Here is a 27,306-nt window from a genome sequence, read left to right as displayed (position 1 = left end):
GAGAGTTTACTGTATATAAATCCTGGAAATAAATTGCACTCTCTGGATTTAACAAAAATATACTGTTTACTGCGTGACATATATCACAACGTCACTCAGTCACTCCAGTCCTGTTACTGCATTATGGAGTGTTGGTCTGTACAACAAGTTAACCAGGAATACTGAACAATGAATGCATTACAACATTAATTATTTGATATACAAATACTTTTGATCAAATTAATACATTATTACTATATTACTAAATAATGGCAGCACAAGCATTATCCATCCACCTAAGGAGACATCATAATCCTGCCTATATATGGGCGGGGCCTGACATTACTCAGAATAAGAAACATTTAAAGCATACAGATCCCTCCCCCATTGTGCAGAACCACCAAACCTGTTGCTAGGCAACCGCAAGGGTGCTTACAGACCCAGTGTCAGAAAAAGTGGAAAGCAACAGCATAATCCCTGGTTACATGATAAATAAACCATCAACCATATAGTAACAAAATCATCAGGTCTGCCTGGATACTAAAAAAGTTGCATAACATTGTACCAAATCATATGTAAAATGAGTTAAATAGATGCAAGATGTTCTAATAACAAGCGGTTTATCCAAGTAATAAATCAAAGTGTAGCTTTACATACTTCAGTCAGTATCTGATGGTGTAACAGCAAGAAATAGCATGTGTTATAAATGGTCTCTAACCCTGCCCCCTATGTGGGCTGTATTCTGCATACATGAAATATAATATACAGTTTTAGTGTATGTTTGTATAATAAAATAACTTTTCACTCCTCATACCTATTGATATGGCAAATGTACAATGTAATAGAGTACTCAGAAAACAGGACTGGTTCAACAACTGTTGGCATCATTTTTATGCAGTTTCATATTGAAGGGAGGAAGAAATATATATGTTCTCACTTTTGATACTGAAGAAGGGACATATGTCCGGAAATGTCACACTAAAATAAACTACTGTTTGTAGTACAGATTTAACGCTCTACTAAGTGATTACAGACTTTTGGATCCTGACACTCTGGTAGCTGCATATAAGAAATGTGACTCCCACAACTACTTTTACTATATTTATCCAAGATGGCACTCTCCGGACTTAAAACTCCATTAGAATTTTTTTAATCATGATGTTTTGGGGTTTTATCCTGCGTCTTCAGATGAAACTTACATAATCAATACATCACAACCGTTTAAGGGCTAGATTACAAGTTGAGCACAAAATATTGCTTCCGCAAAAGGGATTTTTGCACTCAACTTAGTGATACAAGCACACACAAATGTGTGCTGGTATTGCAAGTGAGGTGCAATGCGAATGCGACCTGGCATTCACATTACACGGAAGCATTGAGCTCACGAGAACTTGCTTTCATAGACACAGCATGAGAACTAGTGCAGCAAAGGAGGTAAATCGCACAGCGATGGGCAACAAATATAAATACAGGTAGCCCTCAGTTTATGCCGGGGTTAGGTTCCAGAAGGAATGGTTGTAAATCGAAACCGTTGTAAATTGAAACCCAGTTTATAATGTAAGTCAATGAGAAGTGAGGGAGTTAGGTTCCAGCCCCCTCTCAAAATTGGCATAAGTAACACCTAATATATATTATTTTTAAAGCTTTGAAATGAAGACTTTAAATGCTAAACAGCATTATAAACCTAATAAAATAATCACACAACACAGAATATATAATTAAACTAAGTTAAATGAACAAAAACATTTGCTAAACAGCATTATAAACCTAATAAAATAATCACACAACACAGACTTTACTTGCATTTTTCTGCAAACAGTTCTTTCTATGCATTCCAATCTGGACTGATTTATAGACAGGAAGATCTTGTTCCTTTCCAAGCTGCTCGATAGCTCAGGTCTGGTTAAACTGATTAATTTCAGCTTGCTTGGCTTGCATATCTTTGCTGCAACACAAGCGGACAGCTCCACCTACTGACTATTTTAATCAATGCACTGCTTCTCAATGCTTTTCAATAGCAGTCACATGACTGAAAAAAAAAGGTTGTTATTCTGAAACGGTGCAAATTGAACCGTTGTAAACCGAGGGCCACCTGTATATATGTATATGATATATCTATGTGTTAATATGTGTGTGTGTGTATATATATATATATATATATATACACACACACACACACACACATTAACCCATAAATATATATGTATATAGGCATATGCATATATATTTACTGGAAACACACAGTCCCCATAGACCGCAATGTAAAGGCACTTTTCAGAGCAATTTTTTTCCCCCAACACCCCACACCTGCCAACTTTAGTGCAGTTTTTATTTTTAAAAAAACAACTGAAAAGCTATATTTTTTTATAACTATCGGAAATTTCACTCAAAGGCACAGATGTAAGCAATGGCAAACTCTTTTTAATTGTTATTGCTAAGTAGTATCTTATTACAATTGTACTTGCATATGCTGTAGAACCATAAGCACATAAACTAAAGCATTGCCCAACATGTCTGTGTGTATTTGTTTGGGAAGAAACTTAAATGTGTGTGTGTATACATTATATATATATATATATATATGTATACTGTATATACATATAAACTCTTTGGCCTCTATTTATCAAGCCGCCAACTTCCCTGCATTCAACGGCACCAATACGCTCACCTAAGTTACCAAAAAAGCTGTCAAAAGCCGCGCACCAAGTACGGTGCGATGAGCAGCGGACTGTTGTTAACTAACAGTCATCGATCTCTCTGCTCTTTGGCTTTTTTACAGCTTTCTTGGTACCCTGTCACAAAACACCCACACTATACTAAACTGTTTACCCCCTATACCGCCGCTCCCGGACCCCGCTTCACCTAAATAAAGTTATTAACCCCTAAACCTCTGCTCCCGGAGCCCACCACAACTCTAATAAATGTATTAACCCCTAAACTGCCGCTCCCGGAGCCCACTGCCACCTACATTATACATATTAACCCCTAATCTGCCCCCCTACATTGCCGCCACCTGCATTATACTTATTAACCCCTAAACTGCCGCTCCCGGACCCGCCGCAACTAAAAGTGTTTAACCCCTAAACCGCCGCTCACGGAGCTGACCACCACCTACATTATACTTATTAACCCCTAATCTGCCCCCCCATACCGCCGCCACCTACATTATATTTATTAACCCCTAATCTGCCCCCCATACCGCCTCCACCTACATTATATTTATTAACCCCTAATCTGCCCCCCACACCGTCGCCACCTACATTATATTTATTAACCCCTAATCTGTCCCCCCCACACCCCCGCCACTAAATTAAATGTATTAACCCCTAAACCTAAGTCTAACCCTAACACCCACTAACTTAAATATAATTTAACTAAATCGAAATAAATTATTCCTATTTAAAACTAAATACTTACCTATAAAATAAACCCTAAGATAGCTACAATATAACTAATAGTTACATTGTAGCTATTTTAGGATTTATTTTAATTTTACAGGCAACTTTGTATTTATTTTAACTAGGTAGAATAGTTATTAAATAGTTATTAACTATTTAATAACTACCTAGTTAAAATAAATACAAAAGTACCTGTAAAATAAAACCTAACCTAAGTTACAATTACACCTAACACTACACTATCATTAAATTAATTACCTGCATTTACTACAATTAACTACAATTAAATAAAATTAAATAAAATTATCTAAAGTACAAAAAACAAAACAAACACTAAATTACAGAAAATAATAAAATAATTACAAGTTTTTAAACTAATTACACCTAATCTAATCCCCCTAATAAAATAAAAAAGCCCCCCAAAATAATTAAAAGCCCTACCCTATACTAAATTACGAATAGCCCTTAAAAGGGCCTTTTGCTGGGCATTGCCCCAAAGTAATCAGCTCTTTTACCTGTAAAAAAAAGTACAACACCCCCCCAACATTAAAACCCACCACCCACATGCCCAACCCTACTCTAAAACCCACCCAATCCCCCCTTAAAATAACCTAACACTAACCCCTTGAAGATCACCCTACCTTGAGACGTCTTCACCCAACCTGGCCGAAGTCCTCCACGAAGCCGGGCGAAGTGGTCCTCCAGACGGGCAGAAGTCTTCATCCAAGCTGGCCAGAAGAGGTCTTCTAGACGGGCAGAAGTCTTTCTTCATCCATCCGGCGCGGAACGGGTCCATCTTCAAGACATCCAACGGGAAGCATCCTCTTCCAACGACATCTGACGACTGAATGAAGGTACCTTTAAGTGACGTTATCCAAGATGGTGTCCCTTGAATTCCGATTGGCTGATAGAATTCTATCAGCCAATCGGAATTAAGGCAGGAAAATCCTATTGGCTGATGCAATCAGCCAATAGGATTGAAGTTCAATCCTATTGGCTGATCCAATCAGCCAATAGGATTGAGCTCGCATTCTATTGGCTGTATGGATGAAGATAGAAGATGCCGTCTGGAGGACCACTTCGCCCGGCTTCGTGGAGGACTTCGGCCCTGTTGGGTGAAGACGTCTCAAGATAGGGTGATCTTCAAAGGGTTAGTGTTAGTTTTTTTTAAGGGGGGATTGGGTGGGTTTTAGAGTAGGGTTGGGTGTGTGGGTGGTGGGTTTTAATGTTGGTGGGTATTGTATTTTTTTTTACAGGTAAAAGAGCTTATTACTTTGGGGCAATGCCCCGCAAAAGGCCCTTTTAAGGGCTATTCGTAATTTAGTATAGGGTAGGGCTTTTTATTATTTTGGGGGGCTTTTTTATTTTATTAGGAGGATTAGATTCAGTGTAATTAGTTTAAAAACTTGTAATTATTTTATTATTTTCTGTAATTTAATGTGTTTTTTTTGTACTTTATTTAATTTTATTTAATTGTAGTTAATTGTAGTTGATGTAGGTAATTTAATGATAGTGTAGTGTTAGGTGTAATTGCAACTTAGGTTAGGTTTATTTTACAGGTACTTTTGTATTTATTTTAACTAAGTAGTTATTAAATAGTTAATAACTATTTAAAAACTATTCTACCTAGTTAAAATAAATACAAAGTTGCCTGTAAAATAAAAATAAATTCTAAAATAGCTACAATGTAACTATTAGTATTTTATAGGTAAGTATTTAGTTTTAAATAGGAAGAATTTATTTCGATTTAAATTATATTTAAGTTAGTAGGTGTTAGGGTTAGTGTTAGACTTAGGTTTAGGGGTTAATACATTTAATATAGTGGCGGCGGTGTGGGGGGGCAGATTAGGGGTTAATAAATATAATGTAGGTGGCGGCGGTATAGGGGGGGCAGATTAGGGTTTAATAAGTATATAATATAGGTGGCGGTGGGCACCGGGAGTGGCAGTTTAGGGGTTAAACACTTTATTTAGTTGTGGCGGGGTACGGGAGCAGCAATTTAGGGGTTAATAAGTATAATGTAGGTGGCGACGGTGTAGGGGGGTCAGATTAGGGGTGTTTAGACTCAGGGTACATGTTAGGGTGTTAGGTGTAGACATTACCATAGGAATCAATTGGATATCGGGCATCAGCGAACATAAGCTTTCGCTGCTTTCCGACTCCCATTGATTCCTATGGTATCTGCGGCCTCCAGGGCGGCGGATTTAAAACCAGGTATGCTGGGCCGGAAATGTGCAGAGCGTACCTGCTAGTTATTTGATAACTAGCAAAAGTAGTCAGATAGTGCCGAACTTGCGTTCAGAACATCTGTAGTGACGTAAGCATTGATCTGTGTCGGACTGAGTCCGGCGATCGTATGTTACGTCACTAAAGTTTGTAGGGTTTGATAACTAAGGCGAATCAGGCTCGCCACAAATACGTTGCGGAATTCCAGCGTATTTGCGGTTGACGGCTTGATAAATAGAGGGCTTTATCCGAACTGCTTGGGACCAGAAATGATTTGGATTTTGGAATAATTTGGATTTCAGTATTTTTACAATGACAATATTTTTGTATACATAGTACCATCAAAAATATAGTACAGTGCCGCAATCAGAAAGGTAAAAGTTGTTGTTTAAAATACAGACAAAAATTCAAGAATTTGCATTGTGCAGAAAACAAAAACCAAACCATAGATGCATACAGAGAAGATTGTGGCAGGGAAAATTTATATTTTTTAATAATTTTATTTAAAAAAAATATATATATATATATAAATTAAAAAGTCTGGATTTTTTAATAATTTTGGGTTTTGTACCTGTCTATGTAATTAATGATATGTTGGGGCAATCAGTAGTAAAGTTTCTGACAGATTAGGCTTTTGATGGAACCATCATTTAATATAATTGTAGCATGAATTTTACCATTTTAACAATTCTCTTCAGTAGAATCTTCCTTTTTATTGCTGAATTACATGAGTAATAATCAGAGTTAAACCACAACCAGGCCATAACCATAATGATTTTGATGTGTGAATGCAATGATATTTTATTACACAAGCTTCTTTTATGAGAGTCCAAGTTTAAATGATGTATGGCATAAAATACAGAATAAGACCTGTGCAAGTATTTTCTGTGTGCATTCTCACTTTGTGTTTTTGCATCATCTTTATGGGTGATATATTTTTTTAAATTGATATGTGAATGTTGATTTTTTTTTGTTACGTTTTTCTGTTTGTATTGCTTGCAAATAATTAATTAATTTATTCCTAAACTTTGGCTGTCGTAAAAATGTCAGCAATGTGCTTTAACATTAAGCACCTTCCCATTTTGCTTTGGGCCCTTTAAATAAATGTGGACCAGGTGTTCCGCTCATAAGATTCGTCCTTGATGTTCTCAGATAATGAGCTGGGAAGCGGAAGCTGTCAGCTTTCAGCTGGTCTGAATAATGCAATTAGAAAACATTTAAAGCCAACAAGGGAACACATCCAATTGCAAACCAAGGGGGTATTTATAATTTGTTGTACAGTAACTACATTTAAAGCAACAGTAGCACCATTTTAATATTTGATTATGAGGCTATTTTTGAAAGAGCCTTGTTTGGATTCTATTCCTCCTTTTTGGTGAAAAGTATTACCAGGCCGCTTGTTAAAGGGACACTGAACCCAATTTTTTTTCTTTCCTGATTCAGATAGAGCATGCAATTTTAAGCAACTTTCTAATTCACTTCTATTATCATTTTTTCTTCGTTCTCTTGCTATCTTTATTTGAAAAAGAAGGCATCTAAGCTTTTTTGGGTTCAGAACTCTGGATAGCACTTTTTTATTGGTGGATGAATTTATCCACCAATCAGCAAGGACAACCCAGGTTGTTCACCAAAAATGGGCCGGCATCTAAACTTACATTCTTGCATTTCAAAAAAGATACCAAGAGAATGAAGAAAATTTGATAATAGGAGTAAATTATAAAGTTGCTTAAAATGTCACGCTCTATCTGAATCACAAAAGAAAAAATTGGGGTTCTGTGTCCCTTTAATTTTGGCACCTTTTCTTTGTCGGTGATCTGCTTCTGTGTTAAAGGGAGCAGAGGTTTTAGACTTTTGTTTTTTATTTTTTTTTAAATTACACTAATTCTGCATGGGTTTTTCTACAAACAACAAAAAAACAATATATGGCTTGTATGGGTAACACAGACAAAACAAATTAAAGGGATTGTAAACTTTAACAAATAAAAGCCCAGTATTACATAATCTTAAAAACAGGGTCACTTTCATTCATTAAACTTTACAAAGATGCGTATTTTTAAAAATACTAACCTTTGCGTTATGGTAAACATAACGTCGATCCTCTGCCCACATCTGCTGCTTCATTTTCAGGTCGATGCAGATCCGGCTTCCTCCAATCGTTGTGTGCCCCCTTTGGTGTCCAGCTCGTAGATTAACACAGCGATTGGAGGAAGCCGGATTCGTCATCCATATGCTAATGAAGCAGGAGCTGCGGGTGGAGGATTGGCGTTATGTTCACCATAACGCAAAGGTAAGTATATAAAAAAAAAAAAAAAGCATCGTTGTAAACTTTAATGAATTAAAGCGCCCCTGTTTTTAAAAATATTATTTAATACTGGCCTTTAATTTGTTAAAGTTTACAACCTGTTTAAGATGCCGTTTAAGTGAAATGAGTGCCAAAGACTAAAAATGGTTCCATCAGTAGTGATGGCATTAAGGTGTAAATCAGAAAATGATTATTAGCAACAGTGAGTCTACAATTTGACAGAGTCCTGTAATCCTTCTGTCCCTAACTGCCTTCCTACTTTATTGGATCTCCTGTATAGCAATGCAGAATGTGTTTGCCCTTTACAAATAAAGATAATAATAATTCACAATCACCTTTTATAGTTATCCTCTGCAAATCACTGTGTGGACCATATATTTATTTGATATATAGGTTTTCAGTACCAGATGGCTGGCTTGAATTCTGTTTAGCTCTTCAACATCATTTAGGAGAACATGTATGGTTGTTACTTGGTGACAAAGCCTCCAGATTCAGAGCATGTACACTCAATGTCTGTATCACAGCTATATCTTTACTTCCATTCATCATTTAACAATTCAATAAAAAAATATTTTTCATATTGACCAAAAAAATATACTCAATACCCACTGATAATAAAACCTAACAAGTGTACATCAACTGCTGCCAAGAGAAAGAAACCTGTATGTTCACAAACTGAGCAAAAATGATTTTTGAGATTTTAAGAAATCTCAAGCTCTACCTGAAACCCATGGTTCAACTTCTTATGCCTATCTTACTATGGGGTAGATTTATCAAAGCCATTCTCCTTTAATTCCGTCTAAAATAGCGCATACAAACTGATTGTCATATTCATGAAAGCACTCTGCGCCTATAATTGCGCAAATCTGAAAGAAACTTCTTCACACTCCGCTTGCATTCGCCTAGGCGCACTGGCGCGCTCCCGAGTGCAACAATATACATTAGTAATAGGCGTAATTTAACAGCCCAACCTACAAATACGCCCAGTTTCTGATTTATCATTGCTTTGCACCGATAGGGAACTGAAATTTCGGCTTCAATTGTGTGTTGTATATTTCGCCATACAGACTGAGGTGAACACCATTATAATACATACTTTTACATCTTGTGATGCAGTATTCTCTTCTTTTAACTAATTTTACAAAGGTTCAGCGCCAGAGACTGTTATTGCCCAAAAATTTGCACTTCCACAGGTGCATTTGGGTACCGACAGTTTTATATATTTATTTTTGCGACCTTAAATTATCAACATATGGCAAAAACAGCACAGAAACATTATATAATATAAATATAAGCTAAATAGTTACCTAAAAAATGCTTTTTTAATAATCAAAACATGGCGGCGTAAATATTTATAGGGAATGTACTGTGATAAATAGGGAGTAAATGCTTTTTCCGACAGGCAAAATTTATCATTATTACGCCCCAACTAGCCTGCGCAAAGTTACGTCTATTTTTTTATAAATTCAGGCGCACATGTGCGCTTCTTCGGAGGCGAGCTGGGGCGCAGTTACAGGCGAAGCACATACAGAGTTTGCCTAGCCAATCCTGAAAGAGATTACAACTTATCGAGGAAGGAAAGGGAAGCTTTAAAATCCCACAACAAGAACCAGATCACTGTAATCAAAGCAGCGGATAAGGGTGGTTCTGTTGTAGTACAAAATAAAGCTGACTACATCAAGGAGGCCTATAGGCATCTTCTGGATGAAGACAGCTACACCAGACTCAGCCAAAATCCAGTGTGGCTGTTCCACAAACAACTCAAAAGTCTTCTGGATGAAGGCTTGGAGTGTGTTTTTTTGGACAAAGATACATTTGAATATCTTTTGGTCAAATACCCGGTCACTCCTATCTTTCACCATCTTCCAAAGGTCCACAAATCTTTGGAGGGGGTGAAAGGAAGACCCATAGTAAGTGGTATTGGCTCTTTGTCGGAAAATTTGTCCCAGTGGCTAGATGCCATTTTGCAGCCCTTAGTCCAGGAACTGCCCAGTTATCTAAAGGACACTACACATGTGTTAAAAATACTAGAGGAAGTTACATGGAGACCAGAATATATGTGGGTGACAATAGATGTAGTTCCCTTATACTCCACAATTCCACATTCTGAGGGGATCAAGGACATCCACTATTTTCTCCAAGAACATATCTCTTTTACTGTACCCTTCCAAAATTTTGTGTAACAGGTGACCCAGTTCTTATTAACCCAGAATTATTTTGAATTTGAAGGGGATTGCTTCCTGCAGAGACGTGGGACAGCTATGGGGGCTAAATTTGCCCCATCATGCGCTAACCTGTATCTAGGTTGGTGGGAGCTGTCCCATGTCTATGCGGGGTGTAATCCCTTTATTGAAGACATTATCATGTATAGAAGGTTCATAGATGATTCGCTCCTAGTATGGAAGGGAGGTAAAGAGAAGGTACAATTATTTGTAGACTGGATTAATGTAAATGATCTAAACTTGGCATTTACTGTAGAGATGCATGCTACCTCAATTAACTACCTGGATATCACGATAAGGGGCCTTGAGACTGGCAGAGTTGAAACTATCAGCTATAGAAAGCCAATATCAGGCAACACCCTACTGCATGGTAGAAGCTGCCATCCGCCTCATGTTCCTTATGCGATAGCTAAGGGACAGTTCATTATATTAAAAAGAAACTGCTCAGATGAAATATCTTTTAAAGATCATTCACAGGCACTGGCAGAACGTTTAAAGCAACGAGGTTACAAAAACTCAGATATTAAAAAGGCTCAAACCGAAGTGGATAAGTTAGATAGGAAATCCCTCCTAACCAAGAAGAACAAAAGTCTAGCCCTTCATAAAGGGGTGACTTTTGTGACTGACTTTAGTGCACAATACAAACAGATATGTGGCATTGTTCGCAAACACTTTGGCCTTCTAAAAGCAGATGACAAATTGGTCAAGGCTGTGGAAGCTGGCCTTAGATGTTCCTATAGAAGAACGAGTACAATAGGAAATGCTGTATCACCTTCTCAACTAAGGAGCAAACAGGGACAAGTAAGTTAGTGGCTTACTCACAGAGGCATGTATAAATGTGGGCATAAAAAATGTAAGCCTTGTGACTACGCAGAAATAACATCTACTTTTACTTCCACAGTCAATCTCAATACTCATGACATCAAAAGATGCCTGAACTGTTCTTCTTCCAATGTGATCTATATGATCCACTGCACTCAGTGTAGGGTACAATATATAGGACTCACCACCAAAGACATCAGATCCCACATTCGGGAACACTTCAGTTCTATTAATGTACCCAAAGCAACCACACCGATAGTGACACACTTTTCCCTAATACATCAGAAAGACCTGTCTACCTTCAGATGGAAGGCTATTGAACAGGTCTCAACCCCCAAGAGAGGGGGGGACAAAGAGAAACTCCTATACAAAAGGGAAATGTACTGGATTTTCCATTTAGAGACCAGGCACCCCGGGGGTTTAAACTCCCAATATGATTTGATCAACTACTAGGAGTAAGGGTTACTCCACAGTGTAGTATGACACTTCAGTTCTTTTTGAATCACCTTAGTTTCATATATATACATTCTCTGTAAGATAGGCTAAATATAAGTTTCTCTAGTTCATTGTATTTATATACATTTGATCAAGTATTAATTAAATACATTCAGTACAATATTGCAGGGCCCAATTCAAATATACTATAGGATATATGCTAGCAACCTTACTGCAGTATTAGTTATTTGTTAAGTATTTATTTTACTTATTATTATTATATATATATATATATATATATATATATATATATATATATATATATATATATATTTTTTTTTTTTTCCTGACTTCATGGCTTATGAATTGCTCCAGTAGAGAGCTTTATCGACTTTATGTACTTTTCCAATCTCATGCATATATTTAACATCCTTTATGTATGTATTTATCATTCTCCACATTTAGTTTAGTTTTGGTCATTGGTACTATTATTTTTATTTTTTCATTTATTTATTTAGATATTTCAAGTAACTTGTCTGAATGTGCATAATGATATAGTCCAGGGTGAAATAACCTTTTTTAATTTAATTTATCACGGACTGGTTGTAACTGTACCTCCCACTAAAGGATCTTATGCACTTAGTCTCAAAAGGTAATTTAATTAGTATGCAGGAATGACAAGGTATTAAGCACACAGGTGCTTTTTTGCTGTTAATGCAGACACTAAGTGCGGCCTTTGTTTGATTTTTAATCCAATCACAGCATTGATAATTCTTCTTAAATACACAGCTGTGAGTGTATTTTTATAAGCTAAGAGTAAGGCTACGGCCGAAACGCGTAAGTTTGCTTACTAGGCGTCCTTTCCTAATACCACCGATGTTGTTGCTTTTAATTTTTGGATAATAAAGCATTGAAATATGGCAAAAACAGCACAGAAACATTATATAATATAAATATAAGCTAAATAGTTACCTAAAAAATGCTTTTTTAATAATCAAAACATGGCGGCGTAAATATTTATAGGGAATGTACTGTGATAAATAGGGAGTTAATGCTTTTTCCGACAGGCAAAATTTATCATTATTACTCCCCAACTAGCCTGCGCAAAGTTACGTCTATTTTTTTATAAATTCAGGCGCACATGTGCACTTCTCCGGAGGCGAGCTAGGGCGCAGTTACAGGCGAAGCACATACAGAGTTTGCCTAGCCTTTCATAAATCTAGCCCTATATATACCTTGGTAGGTGTATTTTGTAAACTGGTGTGTTATTCTTTTTTTTAAAAATTTTACACCCCATTTGTTCCTGCTTTCAGAAAATCTGTATTTTAGATTTCTCCTGGCGCCCCCAGGTCATCTTTGTCTTTCCCCCCCATATTTTAAATTACATGTGGCGCAGCCAATGATAACTGCCCCAATATCACTGTGTAGCTTGCTTCTGCAAACTCCTGGGAAAAGCGGTCTTTCTTTGTTATACACAATTGGGTTCTTCCAATATTGTGCCAACAGTTTGGGGAAGGCCCTTTCCTATTGCAGCATGAATGTGGTTCTGTAGCCCTGCACAAAGTGAAGTCCATGAAGACATGGTTTCACAAGTTTGGTGTGGAGGAACGTCCTTGGCCTGTACAGAACTCAGACCTCAACACCACTGAACACTTTTGTGATGATTTGGAACATTGATTGTGAGCCAGACTTTCTCATCCAACATCATTGCTTGATCTCACAAATTCCCACAGACACACTCCAAAATCTTGTAGAAAGCCTTCTAAGAAGAGTTGCAGCTGTTATAGCTGCAAGAGGGGGGGGGGGGGGGGCAACTCCATATTAATGCATATGGTTTTCTAATGGGATGTCCAACAACCTCAGATAGGTATGATTGGCAGGTTCCACGTACTTTTGGCTTTATAGTGTATGTGTGAAAAATAAACAAATGAGGTTTGTATGAATATTAAGTATAGGTCAGTTATTGTATCAGTTTTGCTACACAAATTAAGCCAGAAGTACTATCGCCTAGATTTAGAGTTTGGCAGTAGCTGTCAAAACCAGCGTTAGAGGCTCCTAACGCTGGTTTTTAGCGCCCGCTGGTACTTGGAGTCAGTCAGGAAAGGGTCTAACGCTCACTTTCCAGCCGCAACTTTTCCATACCGCAGTTCCCCCTACGCCATGTGCGTATCCTATCTTTTCAATGGGATCTTTCTAACGCCGGTATTTAGAGTCTTGGCTGAAGTGAGCGTTAGAAATCTAACGACAAAACTCCAGCCGCAGAAAAAACCCAGGAGTTAAGAGCTTTTTGGGCTAACGCCGGTTCATAAACCTCTTAACTACTGTGCTCTAAAGTACACTAACACCCATAAACTACCTATGTACCCCTAAACCGAGGCCCCCCCACATCGCCGCCACTCGATTAAATTTTTTAACTCCTAATCTGCCGACCGCACACCGCCGCCACCTACGTTATACTTATGTACCCCTAATCTGCTGCCCCTAACACCACCGACCCCTATATTATATTAATTAACCCCTAATCTGCCCCCCTCAACGTCGCCGACACCTACCTACACTTATTAACCCCTAATCTGGTGACCGGACCTCGCTGCTACTATAATAAAGTTATTAACCCCTAATCCGCCTCACTCCGGCCTCAATAACCCTATAATAAATAGTATTAACCCCTAATCTGCCCTCCCTAACCTCACCGACACCTAACTTCAAGTATTAACCCCTAATCTGCCGACCGGACCTCACCACTACTATAATAAATGTATTAACCCCTAAAGCTAAGTCTAACCCTAACACTAACACCCCCCTAAGTTAAATATAATTTAAATCTAACGAAATAAATTAACTCTTATTAAATAAATTATTCCTATTTAAAGCTAAATACTTACCTGTAAAATAAACCCTAATATAGCTACAATATAAATTATAATTATATTGTAGCTATTTTAGGATTAATATTTATTTTACAGGCAACTTTGTAATTATTTTAACCAGGTACAATAGCTATTAAATAGTTAAGAGTAGCGGTGAGGTCCGGTCAGCAGATTAGGGGTTAATACTTGAAGTTAGGTGTCGGCGATGTTCGGGAGGGCAGATTAGGGGTTAATACTATTTATTATAGGGTTAGTGAGGCGGATTAGGGGTTAATACATTTATTATAGTAGCGGTGAGGTCCGGTCGGCAGATTAGGGGTTAATAATTGTAGGTAGGTGGAGGCGACGTTGTGGGGGGCAGATTAGGGGTTAATAAATATAATATAGAGGTCGGCGGTGTTAGGAGCAGCAGATTAGGGGTACATAGGGATAACGTAGGTTGCAGCGGTGTACAGAGCGGCAGATTAGGAGTTAATAATAATATGCAGGGGTCAGCGATAGCGGGGGCGCAGATTAGGGGTTAATAAGTGTAAGGTTAGGGATGTTTAGACTCGGGGTACATGTTAGGGTGTTAGGTGCAGACATAGAAAGTGTTTCCCCATAGGAAACAATGGGGCTGCGTTAGAATCTTAACGCTGCTTTTTTGCAGGTGTTTGGGTTTTTTTCAGCTCAAACTGCCCCATTGTTTCCTATGGGGGAATCATGCACGAGCACGTTTTTTAAGATGGCCGCGTCCGTAAGCACCGCTGGTATTGAGAGTTGCAGTGGTGGTAAATATGCCTGTACGCTCCCTTTTTGGAGCCTAACGCAGCCATTCTGTGAACTCTAAATACCAGCGGTATTTAAAAGGTGCGGGAGAAAAAAAGCATGCGTTAGCTACGCGGGTCGTTACCGACAAAACTCTAAATCTAGCCGTTAGTTCCTATTCCCTGTGAGGCAGGTATGTGTTATTTTGGAATAGACAACAAACAAGGAAAAAGTAAAGCCTCTGCTCATTGTCTTCATTATGCTTCTATTTTTCTTATATTTGGCCATGAGATTGGAAAAGCATGTTTGAATTGACATGAATGTGACACATTAACTTGTAGCCAATCACACACCTTGTTTCTACAGGGCTCATTATTATGTCTCTGCCATGTTACTCCAAAATAATTTCTACAAAATTAATTGAACAAAGAAGCAGTTACCTTTGTTTCCCATATACTTATTCAGATATGATCTCTAATCTTATTGACACTGAGATAGTTATGCAGCATAGCAGTTATAAATTATTACAGAATCAAACTGAATACCAAATGCAGTGTAGGTAGGAAGCATAATAATGAAAATATTCTTTGCTGCATAATTTACTAAGACCATTAAAGGGACATTAAAAACTTACTACCTTTTTTAAGCATAGTATTGCAGTTATCCCCTTCCTCCCTCTAGTCATGGGTGCCTCCATTTTGAAATCTGTCTTTCACTACATTCCAGTACTGACCTGTTTGCACATGTGCAGTAACTCTCCTTTACACACCTGCAGTATAACCTAGGTTCCAAAATGGCAGCACCCATGACTAGAGAGAAGTGAGAATTTCTCTGCCCCTTGTATTATATCATGTGACAAATATTAGCCAATCACACTCATATATGTATATACTGTGAACTCTTGCACTTGCTTAGTAGAAGCTGCTACTTCAGAAAGTATGCATATAAAAAGACTGCACTGTTTGATAACAGAAGTAAATTAGAAAGTTATTTAAAATGACATGGTCTATCTGGATCAAAAATGTTTAATTTTGACTTTAGTATCCTTTAAGCAATGTGTGTGTGTGGTGCAGTGCGTGAGATTGGTTGGTCTATTTTTTTTTTTTGGGGGGGGGGAGATAAGGCTGTAAAACACCTTTTATGAAACAGTTCTAGTGTAAGGGGTGGAATTATATTGAAAGAGATGAAAAGCAACATCATGACTTGTTTCCACTCATTGGCTAGTGGTGTGGTATTCAGCACATGGCAGGAAAGGGATTTTTGTGGCTCTTTGTGGATGTTTCTCCCATTACACTGTGTCATGACACAGGCTCTCTCTGGAAATCCTGGAAACCCTAGACCCGTAAAATGTGAAGTGTTTATTTTTAATAACGCCTATACTTTCGAAAAGGAAATTGAATTTTTTTTTATAGTTAAAAAGTGTCTGACCATAAAACATTATGTTGGCACCGTGCTCATTTTTAGGTTGCGTGGAATATAAATGTGTTAAATTTACATACATATTATTCATTTTGCAGATTGAACTGTAAGTTATTGTGAGCAGAAAAGCAGTCTATTGCTTGCAAGAGATGACTTGCAGAATGATTACATTAGGGTTGTCATCTCGTTTTATAAAGCTCATTATAGAAACTAAAAGATTTCAAATTTCAATAATAAAAATAACATCTAACATTGCATAATATCAATCTGAATAATACCTTACTTTTATTTGCTTATATGAAGCAAGAAGCCAGTCTGAATATTGTTATAATATCTTTTGGATTACCTGGAAACATTATGTTGACATTTCAAATTTCAAGCAATTTTTCTTTTAAATTAAAATAAAAATAATGAATATTATCTTTGTTACCGCAATCTACAGTATTTATGACCCACTTCGACAACTGCTAAAATTGCCAAATAGTTTTCTCTGTAATAAACATTTTAAAGTGGCAAAATAAGGAAGAGGTTTTCTTCTGAAAAGCTGTTGTTTTTACAGAGTCTGGCAAAGTTTCATATATCTTGTATGTCTATATAAATGGTTTTCCAGAGAAGGCACTGTATATCAAGAGTGTAGGACAAAAATAAAGGCTTGATATTGCATGTGAGATTGGATAAAAACATCAGATACACTAATTCGAGAGGATGTTTCGAACAACGTCTTTAATCTTTTAACGCCGTTAGAACGTTGTATTCATCCGAATTTTGCTGGGCTTTAGCGCAAATGGACCAAATACAATGTCCTAACAGCTTGGCTTTCCTAAAGCCACTGGCGCTTCCCTGATGGGATCGCGGTCTGGAGGGCGTGCCTAGCATCATAGGTACGCCCCCCTGACGCAATCCCATCATTGAAATCTCGTGATCACGAGCACGATCGTGAGATTTTAATTTGTTTACATGCTGCCAGATGGGTGGCACTGAAGTGGTGGGGGCAGTGTAATACTTTGCAGTATATGTAATAGGGATAACACTTAATACATATAAATACATACATGATGAAGCGCATGTGAGCATGCGCGAAACGCGTCAGTTCTAGCACCCCTGTAACAGTGCCACTCACCTTGTGTACTCAATAAAACCACTTTGGCATCAAGTTCCCGGTTCCTTGTCTCTTCTTCTGTGTATCCTATAAAAATTATGTGTTTGTGTGAATATATAAATATATATATTATTATCATTTATTTGTATAGCGCCGCCAAATTCCGTAGCGCTGGTTACACTTTCACTTTACCTACTGAGCATATGCACAAGTTTACAGTGTATACATATACTTGTCTAAGATTGGCTGATGGTTGTCACATGATACAGTGGGCCAGCAAATGGGGGAACATTTTTTTTGTCAGAAAACAATCTACTGCTTATTTGAAATTCTGAGTATGTGTTATTGCATTGTCTTTTTAGTATTCACTTGTTAATTATAGAATTCTACTGTATTTAATGGTAAATATAGATGTTAGGTTTTATAAAATTTTAAGTAAAAAGGAATTATGTACATAGATATCACATAAAGAAAAAAGTTGTATCATTTTAGTGAAGAACTCTTTATTTTTCCACAGTGCTTTCAATTTTCTGTTTCGTCCAACTCATTATGGTGTGTGTATAATATATTACTAGTAAAATGAATCCCTATTGTGTAATGCCTATAGAGATACAGTACAAATATGTTTTAAGAAGGAATGGATGCTATACAGTATGTTTATTGGTATTATTATTAGTATGTTAAAGGAATAGTCTACTCAAAATTAAACTTTCATGATTCAGATAGAGCATGCAATTTTAAGCAACTTTCTAATTTACTCCTATTATCAATTTTTCTTTGTTCACTTTGTATCTTTATTTGAAAAAGCAGGAATGTAAGCATAGGAGCCGGACCATTTTTGGTTCAGCACCTGTGTAGCGTTTCTGATTGGTGTCTAAATGTAGCCACCAATAAGCAAGCGCTACCCAGATTCTGAACCAAAAATGGGCCGGCTCCTAAACTTACATTCAAATACGGATACCAAGAGAATGAAGAAAAATTGATAATAGGAGTAAATTAGAAGTTGCCTAAAATTGCATGCTTTATCTGAATCATGAAAGTTTAATTTTGACTAGACTATCCCTTTAATAATAATACTAATAGTATATATATATGTGCTATTGTATTGATATTTTAAAATAAATAAGATGTATAGACTTTAGATCTTACATGCTGCTAGATACACAAAAATCTGAATAAAAATTAAAATTAAACAAAATACAGATTTTCAGTTACTGTTTACATACATTCTTCATTTAATAAAACTACAAAGTGCAATGGAAGTCTGGATATGGGAAGGGATAGAAACTTTACAAAGGGAATTATCCTTCCATGCTATTTTATTGAGTATAGAATCTCACAGTAATCTGCTTCATTGCAGAGAAAGTAACTTGGCACATCCAGACTTTTCTTCAGCTGTCTCCCAAGGCCCGGATCTGGATTCAGTAGCTTAGTCAGTTTGATTGTACTCAGGTCCCAGAGTGATCCTTGGATCATGGGCTGCTGGGAAGTCTTAGGATCTGTGTAAGAAATCACAGCTTTAGATGTCATTTTGTGTGACACCATTGGAACAATTTCAGCATTTACATTATACATTCAGTTTATTGTTCTGCAGGCCGGATAAATAATAAGCCCATGTTAAATTATTTTTAATAATTATATCAAACTACAAACCTTAGTAATAGGAAAACATACTGCCCTCATCTGGATTGCTGAATACAGTCAGTAATTGGTTCACTGGCTGTTTCCTGTTCAGGATCAACAATTCTTTGAGGCTCCTGAGCGTGACTTTATCTATGCATTTAACTCCCTTTGCGGTAGTTAAAGGGTTTCAGTGTGAGCCATGCAAAAATTACATTTTTCCCCAAGACCCAGTTCCATGATACCACATACCTTCGGGACCTTATTTTTATGCTTGGTTTGAAAATTTCTGAAGTAATATTCAAGATAGCTAAAAGTTTTGGCAAAGTGACTAAAATGTGTGCGTGCTTTATTCATGATTGTAGTCAAGCTTGAAAGTGTTGTAAATGGTAATAACACACACACATTCTCATACGACACACACCACACATTCTCCCATACAACACACACACCAAACACACTCTCATACAGCACACACATTCTAATGCAACACACACATCCTCATATAACACCCCCCACACATTACCAACACTCTCATACAACACACACAACCTCATATAACAGCCCCCCCCACATTACATGCACTCTCATACAACACACACTACACACCCTCAGATAACACCCCACACGCACTACATGCACTCTCATACCACACACACTCTCTAATTCAACACACACACTACACACCCTCATATAACACCCCCCACACACACTACATGCACTCTCATACAACACACACACCCTCATATAACACACACACTCTCATACAAGGCACACACTACACGCACTCTCATACAACACACACAACCTTATATAACAGCCCCCCACATTACATGCACTCTCATACAACACACACACCCTCATATAACACACACAGACACACTCTCATACAACACACACACTACACACCCTCATATAACACCCCACACACACACTACATGCACTCTGATACAACACACACCCCCTCATATAACACACACACTCGCATACAAGGCACACACTACACGCACTCTCATACAACACACACAACCTGATATAACCCCCCACATTACATGCACTCTCATACAACACACACAACCTTATATAACAGCCCCCCACATTACATGCACTTTCATACAACACACACTACACACCCTCATATAACACCTCACACACACTACATGCACTCTCATACAACACACACACCATCATATAACACACACACACTCTCATACAACACACACACTACACACCCTCATATAACACCCCCCCACACACTACATGCACTCTCATACAACACACACACACACCCTCATATAACACACACACACACACACACTCTCATACAACACACACACTACACATCCTCATATAACACCCCCCCCCACACACACACTACATGCACTCTCATACAACACACACACACACCCTCATATGACACACACACACACTCTCATACAACACACACACTACACATCCTCATATAACACCCCCCCACACACTACATGCACTCTCATACAACACACACACCATACATGCTCATATAACACTCCCCCCCCCCCCCACACACACACACTACATGCACTCTCATACAACACACACACCACACACCCTCATATAACACACACACACACACACACTCTCATACAACACACACACTACATGCACTCTCATACAACACACACACCCTCATATAACACACACACACCCTCGCATACAACACACACACTACATGCACTCTCATACAACACAATGACCACACACCCTCATATAACACACACACACTCTCATACAACACACATACTACATGCACTCTCATACAACAAACATACCACACACCCTCATATAACACACACACACCACACGCTTTCATACAGCAGACACACACTTTCTCATATAAAAACACACTACACACACTCTCCTACAACACACAAACAAGTCGCGACCCAGTAAACATTGTGTTGCGACCCAGTTATGGGTCCCAACCCGTAGTTTGAAGGATCCTGACTTAACCCCTTGAGTGCTAATGACGGCTCTGAGCCGTCACAGAGTTTCCCACTCTGGTGCTAATGACGACTCAGAGCCGTCACTAGCACTCTCCCACCTTGAGGAGGATCTGGGGGATCCCACCCGTTCCTACCCCGGCGATCGGGCCTGCATGGTGACAGGCATGGCTTCACGTTATGCGCGGTGATGATGTCACCGTGCAATAAAGTGATGATGTCACCACGCAATAACGTGATGACATCACCGCACAACTTTATTTATACATCTAAGCAGCTACAGACCCCAAAGACCCACCATTGGAAAGGTAATCATCTTGGGAATCTGAAAAGAAAAGTAAAAAAAATGTTGTAAAAAAAAAAAAAACTTAAAACATCTTAGCACCCAGGTGGGAAAGTGCTTAGCACTCAAAAGGTTAAAAGGATAAAAAACAACAGCATTTCTTTCATGATTCAGACAGAACATACAATTTTAAACAACTTCCTAATTTACTTTTATTACCAAATTTTCTTTGTTTTCTTGTTGTCCTTTGTTAAAAAGCAGGAAGGTAAGATCAGGAGTGTGCACATGTCTACAGCACTATATGGCAGCAGTTTTGCAACAATGTTATACATCAGCAAGAACACTAGATGGCAGCACTATTTCCTGTTATGCAGTGCTTCAGAGATGTGCACGCTACCTATCTAGATAACACTTCAACAAAAAATAACATGAGAACAAAGCAAATTTGATAATAGAAGCACATTGGAAACTTTCTAAAAATTGTATTCTCTGTCTGAATCAAGGAAGACAAAAAGTAGGGTTTCATGTCCCTTTAAACCACCTTTAGCCATTTTAAAAGTGCTTGTAAGTCCACAAATTCCTAAGCAGATGTTTGCATGTTCCTGAAAGCACAGTGACCAGAAAAGAACAAAAGAAACAGTAAATAGGCTATAGCAGTTGTGTGTTTTTTTCTTTTAGCCATAAAATGTGTGGCCTCTACATATGAATAATAATGTGCACAAAGGAGACAGGGGATGACACTGAGGTGGTTTTATGGATCTTAAACCTTAAGCAAAATGAGAATACACGAGACAGACTGTCTGCCTGTCTTTTATGTTACCGTCAGGGGTGGTTTGACACTGCAAGATACTAAAGTGATTAATTGTTTCTTAGTGCATTTTCTCTCTCTACCTAAAAAATACATCATTTGTACTGTTAACCTCTTCTGTTCTACTGAAGTTGTGTTTTCTATTATTTTTAATATATGTTAAAGGGACATTAAAGTACTTTTCTGGCGTTTTAAAGATGACAATTGAAAATGTTTTTGTTTGAAAGGACCATTAAATACAGAATAATTGCATAATCAAGAAGTGCATAATAAAAAGAAAATGCAGGAGCACTTACACTGTGTTTTGAATGAACAATAGATTTTTTTTTTCTGACAAATTTCAAAATGTATTTCAATTTGCTTGCCCCCTGTATCAAGTGACAACTATCAGCCAATCACAGGCTCTAATAAGTATACACTGTGAACTTTTGCACATACTCGGGTACCTTAGAAAGTGTGCATATAAATATATTTTGCACAGTTTAAAAATTGAAATAAATTGGAAAGTTGTTTAAAATGTTGTGCTCTATTTGAATCAGGAAAGTTTATTTTGTTTCTTTAATTGTTGTAATAAAAAAGCACTAAATCATTGCAATTTGTATTATTTATCTATTTAAATGTTTTTTTACCCTTTTATTTATTGATTGATTTATTTATTTATTTTGTTACACTACCTTTATCTATCTATCTATCTATCTATCTATCTATCTATCTATCTATCTATCTATCTATCTATCTATCTATCTATCTATCTATCTATCTTAGCTTGATGTCATAAAACTTCTAGGGTAGTGAATAGATTAGATAACAGGGAGTCAGATTGGCTCATGCCTAGAACTGACAGAAGAAAACGTTTTGAAAATCCTCCGCTCTTAAAACACTAGGGGCAGGGACTACACTGAGAATTTCTAAGGGCTAATTTTCCAAGAAAACAATGTTTTTTTGCACAAACTATTTATTTTAATATTTACTTTGATTTAGCATATTTGTTTTTACCAAAGGAGCACTTTTTAATATCCCTTTAGGTGTATCCCTACCCACCACTACAACATTGACAGCTTACCTTATCAACCCCAGTGAGCAATTTACTGATAGATCCTAGTTGTGCACAAACATACATTTCCTGTTAGGGGCAATAGCATTGTGAAAAACTTACAGTGTGTAAAAAAAAAAAAAACTTACATTGTGAAAAACTTACATGCAGTGTGCAGCCTTTTTTACATTATTGATTTTAATAGAAACAGATCTACACTCTATGGGGCCGATTTATTAAAGTGCGGATGGACATGATACAATGTAGCATATCATGTCCGCTGCACATCAATATATGCTGTTGGCATTTATCATTGCACAAGCAGTTCTTGTGCAATGCCGCCCCTGCAGATTCGGGGCCAATCGGTCGCTAGCAGGGGGTGTCAGTCAGCCCGATCGTATAGGATTGGGCGGTTTGAAGACCGCAGCCTCAGAGGTAGCGGACAAGTTATGGAGCAGCGGTCTTTAGACCGCTGCTTCATAACTACTGTTTCCGGGGCATCATAACTACTGTTTCCGGGGCTTCATAACTACTGTTTCCGGGGCATCATAACTACTGTTTCCGGGGCATCATAACTACTGTTTCCGGGGCATCATAACTACTGTTTCCGGGGCTTCATAACTACTGTTTCCGGGGCATCATAACTACTGTTTCCGGGGCATCATAACTACTGTTTCCGGGGCATCATAACTACTGTTTCTGTGGCATCAAGCTCCATTCAGGGCTTGATTATTTGGCCCCCAAATCACTACAGAGTGCTTTAGCCACGCATACATATATTTTGATGGATCTACTTGGTGGCAGCTGCACAATTTTGGGAGATCAGTTTTAATCCACTTTTTATTTTTTGCTATGTTAAATTCTGCATAACAGTTAAAGAGACATGAAACATTTTTTTCATATAATTTTAAACAACTTTCTAAATGTATTTCTATTATTAAATTTGATTTGTTCTATTGGTATCTTTTGTTGAACAGCAGGGACAAAGAATATCATGGGGGCAAAGCAAATTTGACAATAGAAGTAAATTGGAAACAGTTTGCTCAATAGTTCCATTTGAGTTTTATATATTGTGTGTGTATTCAAATTTTGACATCCTAAGGTGATCTTTTTTTTTTCTTTCTTATCTGCTTTCCTAAACCTCATGATTATACAGTGGGGCAAAAAAGTATTTAGTCAGCCACCAATTGTGCAAGTTCTCCCACTTAAGAAGATGAGAGAGGCCTGTAATTTTAATCATAGGTATACCTCAACTATGAGAGACAAAATGTGGAAACAAATCCAGACAATCACATTTTTTTTATGTTACTACCTTAATCAATGTTTGATCAGTTAAATAGTGTTTCATTATTCATCTTCATGTTATTACAGACATAAATGTCACTATGTTCTTTGAAGTGTCTATGTACATTACATACTAGCTTAAATAACAACATCTAAGTACACTCCCTGCACTGGTAATATATATACATCTTCTTCTTTTTAGCTATAAGTAGGGAAAACTTATGTTCCACAGAAACTAAAAAGGCCTGCTTTTATTTGGACATCTTAAAGTAACAGTGCATGCTATATTCAAAGCTAAAATGTTTAAAATATTAGAAATGCTTAAACTATATTATTCTGCTGTAGTGAGTTTTACTGTAAAGCTTAAAGTTTAGTATATCTTTAATCACTTTGCGTGAGTTAAAGGGACAGTCAAGTCCAAAAAAACTTTCATGATTCAAAAAGGGCATGTAATTTTAATCAACTTTCCGATTGACTTTTATCACCAATTTTGCTTTGTTCTCTTTGTATTCTTAGTTGAAAGCTAAACCTAGGAGGTTCATATGCTAATTTCTTAGACCTTCAAAGCTGCCTCTAATCTGAATGCATTTTGACAGTTTTTCATGACTAGAGGGCGTTAGTTCATGTGTTTTATATAGATAACATTGAGCTCTCACACGTGAAGTTACCTAGGAGTGAGCACTGATTGGCTAAAATGCAAGTCTGTTAAAAGAACTGAAATAAGGGGGCAGTTTGCAGAGGCTTAGATACAAGGTAATTACAGAGGTAAAACATGTATTATTATAACTGTTGGTTATTAAAAACTGGAGATTGGGTAATAAAGGGATTATCTATATTTTAAACAACAAAATTTATGGAGATGGGGTATTGCAAGTGGTAAAATTACATGCTCTAACAAATAAGAACATGTATTTTTTTTAATTATTATGGCCATTTAAAAATGCATAAAATAACGCTAATATAAGCAAATAAAAAAGAAACAGGCAAATTTTTAAAGATTTTCACTGACTACAGATATGACCAGTGATATAATGCAAGCTGTACTGTGTTCCTGATAAGTCTAAAACGATATAGGAAGTGAATTATTAATACCATTGTGATGGGCTTAGACAATTCTTCTGCTTAAATTACAGGACCCAAATAATGTGCCTCTATGCACTGATGTACAGTCATAATTTACTACCTATGGACCGAATCCTTATCCTTCATACTTAATCAAGTAGGCTGAACCTTTGTAGAAAGAGATTAATCACCTCAAACAACCATGATATTAAAATTTATATAATCCCCACGGCAAAACACAGCTCTCCTGTTATGGCTTAACACATTTTGACAAAAACAAGTTTCCTTCCTCAGCAGCAATTCTCGATAAAAAGGATGTCTAAAAAAAAAAAAAGGGGATCACATCAATGTAAAAAGATTAAATATCTCACTTTATAAAGTCGTTTGCAATATTGGACTATTGGTCTTTATTCCTTCTTTTACATGTTATTGTACTCCTGTTGTCTGAGCTGTTTTATTAAAGTCACCCTGGGTATCACAGACTTATTGAATCCACAGAGAAGCCAAGACCATACCCCCCCCATACAGCTGCAGTAAAAAGGCCCAGATTTTGCAGGCCCCCCATGGGTGTAAGGAAAAACATTACTCAGGATTTAGAGGTTAAAGTATAGGATACAAAAATTCTCAGAGAACTGAAAAACTCCTTGCATCACACATCTAGCCCATAGTGTTCTGTATTTATTTATGGTTTTATGGAAAATGTATCTGTTTGATTCAGTTTGATGTCATTTATATATATAATATTATGGTTTTGTTATCAGGAGAGAAATGTATGTGCTACCCAATGCCAAGGGGATTCAGAGGCCAGGTAAAATACTGAGAGTCTTCTGGCCCTGCTTGGGCAACCATTGATAAAACTGCCTTCCACTGCAACTGCTGACCCTTTATAATAGGTCTCCCCTGAGCTCAGATTGCCAGGTCTATCAAATTATGTTTTATTTGTGAAGCTTTAATAATTTAGAAAACTAGCCACAGGAGAAATGCTGTGATGTAGGAAAAAAATCTGCCTTACTTGTGACCTGAACTAGACCACCTGAGGTGAACTGCCTGTGAATTACACTGCTGCGCCAATTATATCCCCCTCTCCCTCTAGCCATATGTCTGTCTACAGCTCCCGCAAAGAGCTGAGCTTGCAGTACAAATAACCCTTATTGATCCTGTTCTTTTTCTATCAAAAGATTCAACTTTACAGTAATCACGCCTCCTAATTATTGTAGCTCTTCCAAGGATTGTTTCTATAGCCATCTAATAAAATATTTCCTTTATGTAGGGTTGCAGATAGATATTTCTACTGTTCTATCTCTGTTCAGTTTTGTGACAGTCTTCAGTGGGTCATCAGGTATTTCAAGTGGTTGTCCAGTAAAATCTCTATAAAAATACTACACACTTAAAGGGACAGTCTACGTGATTTTTTTTATTGTTTAAAAAGATAGATAATCCCTTTATTACCCGTAATATTAATACACTTTTTACCTCTTTGATTACCTTGTAGCTACTCTGCATTGTGCTCACTCCTGTGGAGTTATTTATGAGTCAGCACTGATTGGCTAAAATGCAAGTCTGTCAAAATAACTGAAATAAGGGAGCAGTCTGCAGAGTCTTAGATACTGAATAATCACAGAGGTAAAAAGTACGTTGGAAAGTAACACCTTTTTATTTGGTTCTCTTGGTATCCTTTGTTTAGCAGCAGTTGTTAAACACTTTTGATCACTATA

The 27,306-nt window shown here is 37.3% G+C and overlaps 1 protein-coding gene across 1 annotated transcript in view; it reads left to right on the top strand.

Moving 5' to 3' along the window:
• JAZF1 (JAZF zinc finger 1) overlaps positions 1-27,306 on the top strand; it is a 619,397-nt gene that overhangs the window by 234,032 nt on the left and 358,059 nt on the right. The window lies entirely within an intron of this gene.

Source organism: Bombina bombina, chromosome 5 (genome assembly GCF_027579735.1).
Source record: "Bombina bombina isolate aBomBom1 chromosome 5, aBomBom1.pri, whole genome shotgun sequence".
Taxonomy (NCBI): domain Eukaryota; kingdom Metazoa; phylum Chordata; class Amphibia; order Anura; family Bombinatoridae; genus Bombina; species Bombina bombina.
The sequence above is the reverse complement of the archived record's forward strand: the minus strand, read 5'-3'. Positions and strand labels throughout refer to the sequence as shown.